This window comes from Pseudopipra pipra, chromosome 1 (genome assembly GCF_036250125.1).
Source record: "Pseudopipra pipra isolate bDixPip1 chromosome 1, bDixPip1.hap1, whole genome shotgun sequence".
Classification (NCBI taxonomy): Eukaryota; Metazoa; Chordata; class Aves; order Passeriformes; family Pipridae; genus Pseudopipra; species Pseudopipra pipra.
The window spans coordinates 120,270,129-120,285,869 of NC_087549.1; the positions used below are offsets into that span (position 1 = coordinate 120,270,129).

Consider the following 15,741-nt stretch of genomic DNA (forward strand, 5'->3'; position numbering starts at 1 on the left):
TAATGAAGAAAGGAAAACATGATATAGCAAGTGGAAAAAGTTCAAGACCTGTGTATAGCTTGTGAAAGAGACCAACACAAAGGGGTTATTATCTCTCAACCTGTTCATTCACTTTGTTCATTTTACCCCTCTCTTATGAATCAAGCAGAAGCAATGCAATTTCTAGCCAACACTTCCATTTATCAAGGCAGATATTCTAGTTGCCAACAGTGTAAATGAAGTATATAGCATATCCATTACATAGAAGCTGCAGAGCAGACACACAGCTTTAGTTTTCTTAGACACTTGTAAGAGCAGGGTCAAGACTGAGCAAGTGCTTTCATGCTGAATTTTCTGTTCTTATGTTTAGTGAACTTAATCTTTCAGGGACCTTTGGTCCAGTTTTCCTCTGCTTTTCACTTTATCAATTATACTATATCTATAGCATAGCTGTTATGTTGCTCTCCTCTGCCTTGACTGGCTACAAAATGACACCATTCAATCACAGAGGGTTGTAACAGCAGTGAAAGATGACACGGAGTCAATGAAAAGAAAAATCAGGCTCTCCATGTGTGATCTTATTTGAGAGAGAGGTATTTCTGGTAGTGAAATCCATTTCAGCTGTTATCTCAATTACCATGGCATGAAAACATGCTTTTCACACCTTATGAAAATCCTTTAGCTGTTTCACATAGTTTTGAAGCAATCCAAAGGCAGCTGTCATGTATGTAATACTGAATAAACCCACTTGATGATCTCAGAAATCAAATTAAGGTGGGCGTATTAAAAAAAATACGATTTTGTCTAAAAATACAGCCTCTTTCTCTCCAATCTGGAAGCCCCAAGGACATTTTTTCTGTTTGCACTGTTTATACCTCTGTTCACCCTGACTACAAAGCCACTGGACAAACTTGATGCAGAATGACCACAGATGAAAATGCAACTGTGAAGTACCATTAAGGTTTGCTTTTGCTACTATAAGTCATTTTTCAGAAAGCTTCAGCCTTTCAAAGACAGTAACTACTTTGTGTAAGAACACAAACTAATTGAGGAAGATCTATAAGAACAGTGGTAAAGGCATTACAGAAAGCTGCATCTCAAAACAGTACTGCAACCACTAGTAACTCGGTGTAATGTGAGTACCAAAGACTTCTAGATAAAAGACTTCACTAGATATTATACTTCATTATTGTGTTTATTAAGACACTAATTTTACATATCGTCTGAAGAAGACTGGAATCTTTATTCTGGCACAGCAGAACCTAGTATCATTTTTCCCAGAGCTTCAACTTTTCATCTGTGATCTCATTTATTAGACCTTACATGAACTGCATGAAATACCCACATAATAACGCAGCAAATGCTCACACATATCCAGGATCAGTAACTTATGGAAATCAAGGGTAAGAGAGCTAACTGAGCCTGTCCAGTCTCACCTACTTTTGAAGACTGAACTGAACTTGTCCCAGTCACTGAGCACAGAGAAGAAAAGCTTCCACAAAAGCAGATGTTTCTGAAAAATATTGTCATTCTTATAGATGAGTGATGACTAACAAACATACAAAGAGATTTCACACCAATATTTTTATTGATTTGTTTCTCTTTGGAGGTAAAATATTTTAAAATATTAATATTAAACTATTTAATACTTGGCATCAGCTAATATATATTTTCAATATAACAGAAAATAGTAAATTATGTTATTTTACTTTGAAGCTCTTAATATCTATCTCTTAAAATATGCAAATATTTTTCTATTTGTTATGTCTAAGACATTGTTTTCCATTCAACGTCTTCTTTTTAGAGGACAACGAGTTTCCCAAAATACTGATCTCATAAAGCAACAAAATTACTAAGTATAAAGAGCATCTATGAGGATCTGGCTATGTTCTGTTAAGACATTCAGCAAACACTGCTGACTCTTATGATGTGATTACTGAGATGTTACACTGCTATGTTTTGATTTGTTGTTAAAAAAAAACTTTCTGCAAATTCAGACTTAGTAGTCATTATTTACAGAGTCCGAGCATTGATTGTACATCCCTTACTGGAGTAACTGAAATTGAGATGTTACAGTATCTTTGTTATATTTCCTCTTGGAAGTGCCGATGGAGAGAGAGAAAAAAAGAGCAAGTTGCTTTGTATTATACTACATGACTTGATAAATACAGTAATATGTTGCCTTTTTCAGTGCAGTACAATCACAGAATCTGAATTTCAAGTGCTTCTCAATCATTTTCAGGAATAGATCCAAACCAGCAGTAACTTGAGAACTGCAGCTAATGAAATAAGCATTTCTTCTGCCCCTAAGCAACCAAAGCCTGTATGCAAAGCTGATCAAACTATTTATACACTCCAGTCTTTAGAGAAAAATCTATCCTTGATTAATAAAGAAAAATAAGTTTCATCCTTTATCACAAGCTGGTACGGGTATCTACATTTCTGTGCAATTTTCTATGCCACTTTGCCAACTGGAGCCTCACTATTAATAAGATGTTGTAAATAACACTTAAGAATGTTTAATAATGATGTCACTATAACATCAAGAGTGGTTGCATGTTGGCTGCTAAGCCCCATTCCCTAACCTATATCTTCGACAGGAAAAGCATCAACTCCTACAGAATTCTTTCTGGTTATGAATCTAACCCGGATTTTGTCCCCGTCATCTACAGCAAAACAGCCAAAGTATCCCATCAGTTTAGCAAAACAAACTTACACAATCTGCTTTGTAAGTCCCACACTGAGCCTCTCATATGTTATCTTGCACATGGAAGCCGGTACCTGATGGCAAAGCAGACTCAATCTTCCCACTGCACTCCGGGCAATGTCCCGTACGAGCCGTGGGTGGCAGCAGCGTCTGCACCGCCTGCACATTCCAGCCGGGACACTGTTTTGGGTCACAGGTTCGCGCACTGAACGGGAACCATCCCCACGCACACATACCTAACAAGTGTCCCAGCTCTGACTGCCATCACAGAAAAAAGTCATATTCATTTCCGTGATCATCTGCCCTGTGGCTTGTCTTTCAGTACAAAGTACTCGAACTGAAGACGTTAAAAGTGATGAAACAAACGCACGTTGTTAAATAAACAGGAACTTGTGCTGGATATACAGATGGAGAAACTGAAAACACTGATAGTATCGGGAAGGAGTTCAACGATTTGATTCATGCAGCATGCGCAAAAACAGGTATCGCTGTTATCACAAAGTCTGAATCAGGAGGAGCACTTGCAGACTTTAGCCCATAAATTCAGACTGTCAAAAACCCGTTCTGTGTTGAAATCATCAACCTTTATCTCATACCAATGTCTTATCTCCTAAATCAGACTTATTTTGCTATCTTTCAGAAACCTTACTTAATAATATTCCACTTTCAGAACAAAAGAAACCACAAAGGCATGCTGGTCTAATGTGTCCTTCCTATTCTGAAATTCATTAACTTCTTGAGCGATACAAACTCACCCTCCCTCCATACCGCAGAGATGGAAGCTGTCACATAACCCACTTCTGCTATGCCTTTGCAAACTCCAAGCATATCTAAAGAGTAATAACAAACCCCCCCTCTTCACATCTTTTCCAACACGCTCCCTGCTGCTCTGCATTAGTGCCAACAGGCTTATGCAAAAGTGACGAGATTTTAGTCTCAATTTTATCCATGTTAATTATTATTACACCTTTAAGAGCTTCTTTCCAACACTTCCCCAGCATTCCCCTTCCAATATGTACTTAAGTATTTAATATACAGTAGCTTTTACAATCGCTCAGCCCCGTTTTCTCAGGTGACCTATTCCAGCACATCTACTGCAAGGACGAGAACTACGAAAAAAAAGTTCTTCCCATCCACTGCCGCCTGAAAACAACCCATTTTTCCTCTGCTTGACAGAACAGAAGAGCAGCACCACGCACAGGCTATGCCTGACCTGCAGCCTCGCTTCCTCCGCCGCCGCCGTGAGTAACCACATCTCAGGGACGCGGGTGTCCCCGGCACCCTGTGCCCTCCCTGCCCCCTCGGCCGGGCGCTGCCCGGGGCCGGGGACGAGCCGCGGCACCAAGTTTGTCCGCTGAATCCTCCCGGCCCCCGCAGCGCGGGGGGAGCTCCAGCCCCGGCCCCCGCTATCGGAGGGTAGAGGAGGCGGCCGCCGCGCCCCTACCCTGGCGCTCTCGGCTCGCTCGGACAGCGAGGCAAGTCGGGGGCACCGGGGACTCCCACCCTCGGCGGCAGCAGCGCTGCCCACCCGTGCCCACCTGCTCGGCGGCCGCGGCCGTCGGGGCTCCTCCCCAGGCAGAGGGCGCCAGGTACGGCGGCCTCCCGCCTCCCCTGGCCGGGGGGCGGGGGGAAGGGGCGGGGGGAAGGGGGGGGAATCTTAAGGTCTTGAGGGGAAAAAGTCTGCCGCGGACTTCCGGAGGGAATAACAATAAATATCTTCTTTTAAAAATAGTAATTTAACACACACACTGCCCACCCGCGGGCCCCACCTTCTATCCCCACCCTTGGGAGCGCGGCGGCTCTTGCGCGAGGGTGAAGTTCCAGCTGCAGCCTGGCACACCCTCCCACGTGTTTGTACCTTGGCAGAGCCGAGGCTGTTTTTAAAAGTCTGCGTGGACACCAAAATGCTCCCCCGTGGCACGGAGAAAAGATGCCACTACCCTGTCCCCTTGCCAAAGCCCGTCCACCTGCAGAACAGCTTCTGGCCAGCAGCTTCGCGAGGGCCTGCGCTCGGAGCTGGCTGCGTCCCCTTGTTTTTTGTGCCCCAGATTGTGCACTAGAAACAACTGGGGGGAAAAAAAAATCTTGTTTTCTTCTGGCTTTATTTCAATGCTGTTTGCAGATGGGAATGTTATGGCCTCGCCCTAGTGAGCCTTCCATGTTTCTGTCAGGGTGAGGGACTTGCTGTGAAGGGAGCTCCTGGACAGCTGGAGGAATGGAGCAGCCCCAGTTTGTCATGCACAAGTGCCTCAGGAATGAGGATGATGCTGAATAACTTAAAAATCCTAGAGTGGGTTCTGGTCTGCCCGTCAACCTTTGGATGGTCTATTCCAGTGGCTGAGAGGCAGGCCCATCTTCACTGGATTTCTCTGGAAAACCTTTTTTGTTGTAGAAATGTAAAATTGGGTTTTTCAATACCCTGCTCGATTATAAAGCAGTCCAGACAAATCAATGTCACTTGGATTCAAACGATGGCAGTCAGCCTGAGGTTGGGGGAAAGTCAGCAATGGGCTGTGGCACCTCTGCTCATCAGGGCAGGGGCACAAAAATCAGTGCTCTAGATCTCCGTGTCCTGTCTGTCCAGGGGTGTGAGTTTGATTTATTATTCTGAAAATATCCTCCTGATTGCTTGTCAAACTAAATAATTCTCAGCCCTATGTATCTGCCTCAGTTGCTTCTACAGCAGTCAGGGAGCTCTAAAACCATTTCCATCTGGTCACTAGTTTGAACCTTAAAGCACAAAACAAAGCCAAGAGGGTCAGAGGTAGTGCCCTAGAAAAATAAAAATGTAAGCATTTACTTTAAAAATATATATAAATAATACCACACTTGAAAACAGGTTTCATTATTCATGCAAATTAATCTCAGCTGAGATTTGATTTTGGATTGCTAATGCTGAAATGAACTTTGTCCACCTTTTGGATTAGCTGGAAAAGTAACTTCAGGGGAACAAGCTGCAAAAGTGCAGAAAATAATTGGTTATGTGCTGTCCCTATGACTTTTCTTTCACTTACTTTCTTTCACTTCCCTGCAAGGTCTACATAATGACTGGAGAATTTGTACAGTGCAGCAGTGACCATTTCCACCTATGGAGCTGAACTGACCTAGTACAAAAATTACACACTGGTCTAGTCTGAAATAATCAGCTTTACCTGTGGTCCATAGTTCACATACATTTTAATACACTGCAGTAGGTATTACTTGCCTCTTGGCTAGTTACAGAAACCTGTTGTGCATTAGATCTCATTAAGAGAATCCTACTGGATTGCATGCCTAGGAATGATAAAAGTCTCCTCTTTCTGTTTTGTTTGTGGGAGACATAGATGAGAAGGGAAAAGGAAAGAAGTGCTCCCTTTCCAATGCTGAATCGGAATGAAGGTACTTCTGGAGATGGTGGTGGAAGAGGCCAAAGACTCCTGTACAAACTGCAAGGGGCTCTGTGAAGGCCAGTGCACTGAAACCCCCATTTCTTCTGGTTCCTCACATGAAATCCTCCTCCTCCTCCTCCCAGCTGCATCCAAGATCGCAGAAAGGGCAATGCAGCAGGGACAAAACTGACTCCAAATCATTATATAGAATGTGCTTTTCTGGTGTTTCATTATACACCAATTTAAGATTATTTGAAATGCTTTAAATACAGAAAACTTGACTCAAACATATTTGTAGCTAAAGCTATGTTTCACAATGCATAGCCATAAATGTAATTTTATTTCCCGTACATTCCATCAGCATAACTGTTAAAACTTACGTTGTGTACCACAATTATATTTTTACTCTTGGCCAATACATTTTAACACGGATCAAACAATACATAATTTTCTTCAGAACAGGAGAACCTCTGTATGAGTCTTAGACTCAGACTTCTGGTTCCCTGTGGTTCCTTGGTACCAAGTTGCAAGCAACTGCAAGGCTTTTTTTGGGTTTTGTCACAGATTGGGAACATATCTCTCAGGTCAATCTGGAGAGTACTTTCCGAGTGACTGTGCTGAGAAACATAACAACCCTGGTCTGACATCTTTTTATTCCAGAACAGACAGCTGCTACATCTGTCATTTTCTCCTACCTTTCCTTCCTTTGCCGTGTCTTCCACAGCTGAACCCCAGCTGAAGGCATCTTAAGCCTTGACAGTCTTAATGAGAAATTTTGCACCCTTCCGTTTCTGGTCCTGGGCCTTTTGTGGAAAGCCAAATTCCTTATGAGCCTATAATTTATGAAACATTACAAATGTGTAGTCTAACAAGAGTATGAACAAAAGGCATGATAAATCTAACCTAAAACAGGAGGAAGCAGAATCTCTGTCCTCTATACCAAGAAGCCATGGCTGTTAAAGACAGGAGAGATGTGAATGGCCTGCGGTGACCTGTCACAGTATCTGGTGTGCTCTGACAGAAATGTGATTTTGATTCATCAGTTTTTACTACAAATAAATGAAAATTCAAACAAAAGCCCACTTCATAGGAGTTTCCTCCTATTCATAACTTGTTCAATACTAGATGATGCTTATTCTTAGCAACTATACCATTGACCACTTCTTATTTAAAAATATCCCTCTACACAAAAAGTGTATTTATGTCACTGTCATCCCTAAACTCCTCTAGATCCTACAAAAGAAAGTGAAAAATATATGAAATAAATGAAACCATTTAAGAGGAAATAAAAAGTGTCCCAATCAGAGGAAGAACAAGAACAATTTGGCATAGTTACTAATTTTGAGTAGAACAATCTGGGAGACTTCACTGGCATGTGTCAACATAAATACTTGCCAAAGAAGGTGCTTATACTTATGTAAGTACTTATGCTTTTTTTCCCCTCCACACAATATAAGATAATGCTGAGAATCTTCTTACAGCGTTTGTACCTTTGTATTTTGAATAAGAAGCACATGTAAAGCTTTCTAGTCACCACTGTACACAAACAAAAATTACATAACTTTAATAGAAAAAAGAATACTTTAAATTTTGATCAGGGCTAAATATATCTTCATAAACTGTGAATTGTTTTGTATTTGTCATTATTTATGCATGCATTTGTAAGAAATAAAAAAATACCTATAGGTCAACGCGTTTGTGAATAATGTAAAAAATAGTTTTTGCATAAAAGTGCGTGAGACTTAAAAGCCTAAGAGCAAAAATAACAAAAAAAAAGTTTATTCTTTTCAGGGTGCCATTTGATTATACTTGTGAATAGCTTTCAACATTTGAAAATTCTGTTACAATAATAGGCTCAGCCATTGTGTTTGATGACTTTGTTAACTTTTGAGCTAATACAGTTAACAGAGACATTCCCATATATTTGTCTCCAAATATTGGTAATTCCCTTATTATCAGTACAAATTCTGTTCTTTCTGTAGAGAGTTAATAATAACTCAAAACTTTAATTTGCTCTAATACATTTTAGCAAGGAATTCCTAAAAGTGCCTGAGTTGTTTGTTACAGAACAATGGACCCATGTTTACAAATGCAGTTTAGACTGCAATACTGAGGAAAGCTGTAGACAAATAATTAGTAGAGATGATTTCCCTAGAGGGGGATATTAGTGTTTACTTTTTTTAATGTTTTTAATCCAAATCCTAAACCCTTACTCCTGATCTTGTTGAGCAAGCTGTTTGCTGAGTCCATTGGAAATGGTGTCTAAGTACATTCAGGCTCATAGTAAATAATTAGCGCCCAATGTCAATTCCTCCGCTAATTGTATTTCTTCTGCTTATTTCTGTTTGTGCTGTGGGATGTCTGAAAAAGTATCTCTTAGTAAGAAAGCTTTGGATTTTCCTCGGTGCTTGGTTCTGCCATTCATTTTCTGCATGACCTCTGTGAAACTACTTAATCGCTTTTAATAGCGTGAGTGGAACAAGAATGCATTCATTAATATTTGTGAGGCTGCCAGATACTATGCTGTTGCAAGCATTTACAGTACCTTAAAAAAAATTATAATTGCACTATCCAGCTGGTTAATGTTTATCCAGTTACTGAACAGCTAAACAAAAAGCAGACAGGCAAGACCTACTGCTTCTTCTCCATCAGTATTGAATTTGAAAGAAATTTTTCCATGTTAAAGCTGCAGAATTAGGCAGTAGATGAAATACCATTAGCAGGCCTCTGTAGAGAATAATGAACTGAAAGCATGCCTAGTGCTAGTCTGCAATTAGGGTGAAAAGTGAAATAGGGCAAGAATCAGAATACCATTTTGGGCTCTTGCTTTTCAGGGCGTACCTTTTTCATCCCCACCAGGGGGAGCGTACTTGAAGATAGTAATTAATAGGCACAAAAGTGTGTTTAAAGAGGGTGGTTTCCTTTGCCATTTTCTTGAAATAGAAAGGTACTTTGTGATCTTTGCAAGCCATTCCCCCCTCCACCCCCAACCTTAAATTCCTTTTGCTTCAGCTGTCACATTGTAGCAGAGACGCAGCATGAGTGTTTTTCTACATCCTAGCTTATTATTCTGAACACTTCTATTTTTAAGCATTGATGTCAAGTACAAGATTTAGCTCGGAGTTTACCTAGAACAGGATGTTAAACAGCAAATGAAACTCTCCTACAACATGGCACAGGATGTAGGAGCTTAGGTATTAATGCAGTCAAAGTGAGGTGAGAGTCCGTATCTGTCCAGCTTGAGTACAAGCGCCCAGGCAGTCCCTACTGCTCCTGATGGTAACTCAGGCATAACTGACTGTTCTCAGCAAATTATTGTACTTTCTTGTACTCTACCTCTAGACTGCTCCTCTTCTCTGTCTAGTTCACCGCCAGTCAAACCTGAAATACTGTTAAACTCTGCAGTCCTTAAAATCATGCTCATATAGAGGGGCCAGTTTATATTGTTGAGTAGTAGGAGACAGACAGGCAGCAGGTCTCATTTGTTTGCATAAGTAAATTTTCAGTTTTAGCATGTGGATATATTATTGAAAATCCTTCAGATTTTATTTGAAATAATAATTTGGCCCTTTGTGTCTAAAGAAAAGTATAGCCTCATCTGAAACTAAGATTTCTCTTTTGAAACCAAGAAATTCTTTGCTATGAGGTTGGTAAAGCACTGGAACAGGTTGCCCAGAGAAGTTGTGGATGCCTCATCACTGGCAGTGTTCAAGGCCATGTTGGATGGGGCTCTGAGCAACCTGGTCTAGTGAAAGGTGTTCCTGCTCATGATGGGGTTAGAAAGGGATGATCTTTGGGGTCCTTCCAACCCAAGCCATTCTATGATTCTATGATTTAAATATACTGTTAGTAAATGCCTGTTTAGCTTTTCAGAACTTAACAACAAAATCTGAAATTTTACGGTCTGCTGCAGATGAAAAATACTCATATAATACATGTAGGAACAAGTAGGCTCACACATATTCTTTACAAGTGCTGGTATCAACCTTTTAATGTATGTTTAAAAGCATTTTCTCTTTGAAATATAGTTACTACTGCTCCCAGTCTATGAGAGGATTTATAGTACTTTAAACTCATCGTAGGGATCTGAAGAAGGGAGTGCCCTGTTATGCTGTACACAGACAGGAGTTTTAATCAAGTTGTTAATAGGGAAAGAATGCACTTGAAGGACTATCATCAAATCCACTGTCAATATTCTCAGCAGCAGTTACAGATACTATCACTGTCTCTTTTTGCCCAAAGTGACATTATTATTTTCAGTCATTCAATGAGATAAAATTCAACAATAATTTATTATCATGGACTACTTCAAAGTGGAGAATTTCTTCTCGTATGAAGCAAATGATACAGGTTACGGTGTGCTATTCAGGAACTATTACTAACCACAATAGGGCAGGGCTCAAAAGGATTATAATGGATAATTTCGGGAGGAATGGCTGGAGAGGGAGAAATAAATGAGAATCATTGAGAATATAACACACATCTTGTAAGTGGAAAAAAATAGTAGTCACAAACCATGAGCAAGAGAATTTCACAGCTGGAAATACAGTGCCAAGAATCTATTCCAGCTGGCCTGGGTAGGTCATCAGAAAGGCACTGCCACTGCAGAAGGGAGTCTGTTGCAGAGAGCTGGAGAAACAAGCCTGTTGAGCCTCAGAGTGCAGAAATGCTGCTGGACTGGAGTCTCAAAGGGATAGGACATCTCCAGATATTCCTGGGAGGAACTTGAGTGGTTTCCCTTTGTTTATGTGGTTAATGAAGGCATCAGGATGGAGGTAGCTATTGGGAAGAAGATTGCTGGGAAAGGGAGACAATCAGATAAGAAGATGGAGGGAAATAATAACTTCTGTTTGTGATGTTCATTGCTTACTTTTCTTTCTCTGTAGTTGTATCCCTTTCAGACTAGACTTTCAAATTACAGAGCTAGCAGAAAAATGGAAATGAGGTTATATAGCAAATATCTATGATCAAATATGATCAAAGGTATTTGTCTCTCCCACATCAACCTTGAGCTCACTCATGCTGTAGAAAATGCAGGAAGTAGGGAGATCAGTATAGAGCACTCCATTGCATGTGTTTTCTTTGCATGAAACACTTCGGAAAGTCTTCAGAAAAAATGTTCAAGACCTCAAATGTGTGGCAGGAGCAGAGCAACTGACATTTTTATCTCACTACTTTTATTTAAAATAAAACTTGACAACATATTGGCACTAAGCATCAAAAGGAGAGCACTGGATTCTCCTCTTCATTCTCTTTGTTCTGTATTATTTTTTTCCTTTTCTTTCTCTTTTTTTTTTTTCTATTTATGGCAAACTGACACGATAATTTCTGGGAGTTGGTGGTGTTCCCATAGAAACAGCCTTGATTTGACGATATCACTGCAAGTCGCTGCTGTTATTCTGTTATGTTCTAATTAAAATAAAATCTTTGTAGATGCATTGTATTTAAATCTTGAGACATTTTTTCTATGTAATTGGATTGGTAGAATCTCCATTTTCTTGTGACCATGTCGGTGCAGGGGCCAACAGACTTATGATGATGAAGACACTGTTCTGTTTGAAGCAATCTTTTTGTCTCAGTTCTCCAGCATTCATAAAACCCAAATGGGCTTTTATAGCTAATAATAGTAGTTATAAGTGGCTTTAAGTGATTTGTGGAATAAGAGCTGTAACTGTTACGTGCCACTGAGGAGCTGCTTCTTTTACTCAATGTTTATACTTCGTAATAACAACTGGTATTGTTTCAGGATTTCAATGCACTTTCCATTATTATGGAAAGTTATAACTATTAATGTGCTAATGAATGCTGCATTAAAAGGCAGATGTGTAAGTATCTGGAATAAAACTCTCCAGCAAAATAGTTCAATTGCCCTGCAGTAAATGTCCTGCAAGTGTTGCAAAAGGCGTGGTGTGTCAAAAACACTCTTTTTCATCTTCTTGTTTGCATCTACTTCCTCTGTAGGGCATAGAAAAGGCTTAATTGCCAACTCATCTGTTCAAGATAGTGAGTTGAAAATAAAATTGTGGGGTTTGTCCACTCGTGAAGTAAATTATGTTAAAGGATTAAAGGGCAAATGGAATGTGTTTACTGAGGCAGTAGGATTGCTTTGAGTTTGTGTGACTTTGTGGGAGACCCACTACAGTTCTTATTCATGTACACTTTGGCAAGCGCAAACTGCTGTTGCAAGATTTGCTACCATCTGGTTTGAGGTGAAAAAACACAAAGTAACCAAGCCGGCTCTCATTCTCTGATTTCTCCACCTGTGGTGACCTAGCCCACATAACCACAAGCATTGGTGCTTCCCAGTAGAAGGCAACAAGATTAACACCACAAACTTCATCACTCCTTAGGAAAAATAAGATTAATAATATTTTGTAGAGGAGATGGCAATTTATAAAAGTGCAGAAGTCCCACAAGTGAAAAACATATGAACAGAATTTGGGGCAAGATCTTTTTTCCACTTTCTCTATTAGAAACTTGCAATCAAATTCCCTTTAATTTAATGCTATTATTGTGCTTTGTCATTTGGTTTTGATCATATATTTATCAAGTCACTATGTTCATCCTCAGATAAACTGTCATAAATGAAGAAAATTTACCTGAACATGAGGTAAAGCTGAACAAATTATTAGAAAATACTGGGAGATAAAATTATGAGATCATATTTTTATTCTGAGGCTGGAGTGTGCTGTTTATGGTAGGATCAGAGGAGGCTGTTTGAGGATCCAAGATATTGCAACAGTAAAAAAATATAAGAATATTTGTTCACTTAGAAAGCATTGCAGCATCCAGAACTGCCCAATCGTCTCATCTCATAAACATGGCAGCACTTCAGCTCAAAAAGCTAAATGCATAAACAGAACAAGCCCAGATGAAATAATTTCTGAGTCTCCAAGATTAGCAAGTGTACAGAGGAGCAGCAGCTCAGCACTAATCAGGCTGATTATTCTGGTGTTCAAGCATGAGAGGGCTGTGGCATGGGAAAGCCTTCCCCTAAAGCTGCCCAGGTAACCCACAGTTCCCTTTCCCTCTAGAAAACTCTGCAGCAGGCCAGATGCCAAACTCTGCAGGTGCTCTGGAGCAGCAAACCTCTTGCAGAACATTTCACCAGCTGAATTAGTCTTGATACAAAGGGCAGAATGACTCCACAGAAAACAAACCGCTGGCACATTGGTAGCAACCAGCCAACACCTCTGGGTTGTACTGGGCTATCCCAGCCAACAGGAAAGTCACTAACAAAGAACACTTCAAATGTCTCCAGGCAACAAGGTCACAATGTCTTCATGGGTTATGCCATTTTCTTTTTACCCAGCAGGCAGCCACTTTGTCTTAAGAGCAAATTTCTGCCTTTTCTTTGCTTTCTAGTACTCTCCATTGCATTGAATACCACTCTCTTATCCAGTTGGGGGGGTTGGCAGTTTTGGAGGGTGCATTGAAAAAGGAGGGATTTTGATGTAGAATTTGCTGAAATCAGAGGTTTCACACCAAGTGGCTTCTACCACAGCTACTGCTTTTAATGTACTTAGTGATCTGTCTTTCACAGATCTTTTTTTCTCTACTCATCTTTGAGGTCATCTACATCTCTTTCATTCTGATTTAAAACAGATTGCTCATTTATTTCACATCTTTCTAAAATTTTCAAGTTTTTAGTTTGTTTTTTTGAGGAAAAGACAGTAAAAAAATCCTTTTGATTGGACTGGAAAACTTTACTTTTTAAATTTATAGTTCCTAAATATTCTGTGAATTAAACAAAATGCTTCTTTTTGCAAGATGATACATCTCTTTGTGAGTTTTTAAACAAGTATATACAGTTTGGAATAAAAGGAGATTTATTAGGCAAAAATGTTATTCTTACACCAGATTCAGCATAAGGCATCTTAGCAGCATCAGCAAAAATGAATTTTGCTGCCTGGAGAAGAGGCCTGTTTTCTTTCTAGTACAGGAAGGGAGGAGGAGAGGGAGGGGAAGACAGAGCTATGATGAAAGTGGGGAGGACAGTTTAGAAGAGCCAGATTTGTTGCTTCCAGAGGAAGGGGTGAGGATGGCAACTGCTTATTCTGAAATGGCTCATTCCCTGCTCTAACCAACAGCCCTGACTAGGTTTTCAGGCTCTGGCTTTGACAAAGTGGGAAGCAGGATGATGGATGTCTGCTGCCTTCATAACTCTTGTCATCCTCCCTGCTCTTATAGTTGACCTAAGCTTTCACTTATGGTACATAAGACAATGTTCAGGTCCCTTCCTTGCCTGATTGAAACAAGAAATTGTATTTAGGTCTGATATTGTAGGAGAGTACCTTGGTCATTGACTCAGAGAGTGTTTGAACTTCTGCTCTTCAAACTGTCCACTTTCTTTAACTCTGGTCATCTGAGCTGGCCCTGGAAGCCGCACACAAGTGCCTTGATTTGCACCATTCCTTGCTCTGTGACCCAAAGAACATTTGAAGGAACAACTCCCAACTGTAAATAAGACTCTGAGAAAAAGTCTTGTTTCCATGGCTCTGGCACTAAACCTGGATGTTGTTTCTGGTTTCCAAAGCACGGAATTATTCTCAATTCTCACCAAAACACCCATTTCCTCATTCTGCTTTTCACTCAGTTCAGCACACAACTGAAATTTATGTTTAGTTTAACATTATTTTAACAACAACGTTTTTACATCATTGACTCTTCTTGTAGCAGTTCCCTTCTTATATGTCACACTACTGCAAGTTGTGTGTTATGTGTTGCAAGTTGTTGCATAAATTTGAACTGAATCTACAAAAAAACAAAAATCCAGAAGGAAGTGGTTTTCTCTCTGTTCCTGAATCAAATTCTGTTTTCTTTTTGTAGTTTTTTAAGTTCCATGTGTTTTTATGGAACTCTGCCAATCTGATGAAGTGTGTATTTCTGAAACCTTAGGGCTCACACACGTGACTGAGGTACGAGAGCTTAAGAAGTTACTGCAATCAGCTAAGCCACGGCAACTCTCCTGTGTTCAGGCTTAGCCCACAGCAAATGCAATATATAATGAGAGTTATCTTAAGCCTCTTTCATGACAGACTTATCTTTCCTCTGTACTTTCCTGGGAGGCTGTTGGGTGTCATTATTCCAGGTGCACTGATTTGTCTGTTTGGGCTCTTTATCCTCCTGTCCTGCAAATAATTAAATCACCTCCTGCCATACATTTAACCTTGAAAATGTTTCCTTTTTTACTTCACTTTGGCTTTTGCTACAGATACCTTATCATACTTTGCTTTTACATGAAAGCTGCACTAAACATTACAGGCTGGTTAGAGGAAAGTTTTCAGTATGGAGGAGAGAAAGAACAAGAGTGAATGCAAGCAAGTCTGCACACGAAGGCAGAGAATCCCTTTCTCTAGGGATTCTGCTGTAACAGATCTCTCATCTTACCTGACAGCTGATGCACAAGAATCCAAAGGTCTGATCAAAAATGATGGATGAAGAGGGAAAAAGTGCACCCAAGAGCATGAGGCAGCTGGGCAGATGTGGGACTGGGGTCTGCATCTGCTGCTTGGGGGTGACCTTGTTGCAGTCCTTCTTTGGCTATGGGGCAACTCTGGCAGGCACTGCCAGGACTGCAGGCCACTCGTCAGGTGCATTAGTATTGCAAATGCTAGAGATGCAGACTGCAGCGAGGCAGAGGTTAATGCAATGCAACAAGGGCCTGGAAAACTGCAGGTCTAATTA

The 15,741-nt window shown here is 40.4% G+C and overlaps 1 protein-coding gene across 3 annotated transcripts in view; it reads right to left on the reverse strand.

Annotated features, from left to right (window-relative positions):
- Positions 1-4,357, reverse strand: part of WIPF3 (WAS/WASL interacting protein family member 3) — a 37,886-nt gene extending 33,529 nt beyond the window's left edge. The window contains exon 1 of one of the 3 annotated variants that reach the window (XM_064673976.1): positions 4,225-4,357. The gene's annotated coding sequence lies outside the window, so the exon portion shown is untranslated. Of the gene's footprint in view, positions 1-2,695; positions 3,392-3,899; positions 4,140-4,224 lie in introns of those variants that run through there. The other 2 variants (XM_064673969.1, XM_064673960.1) reach the window with 2 other exon arrangements.
- Positions 4,358-15,741: the final 11,384 nt, after the last annotated feature.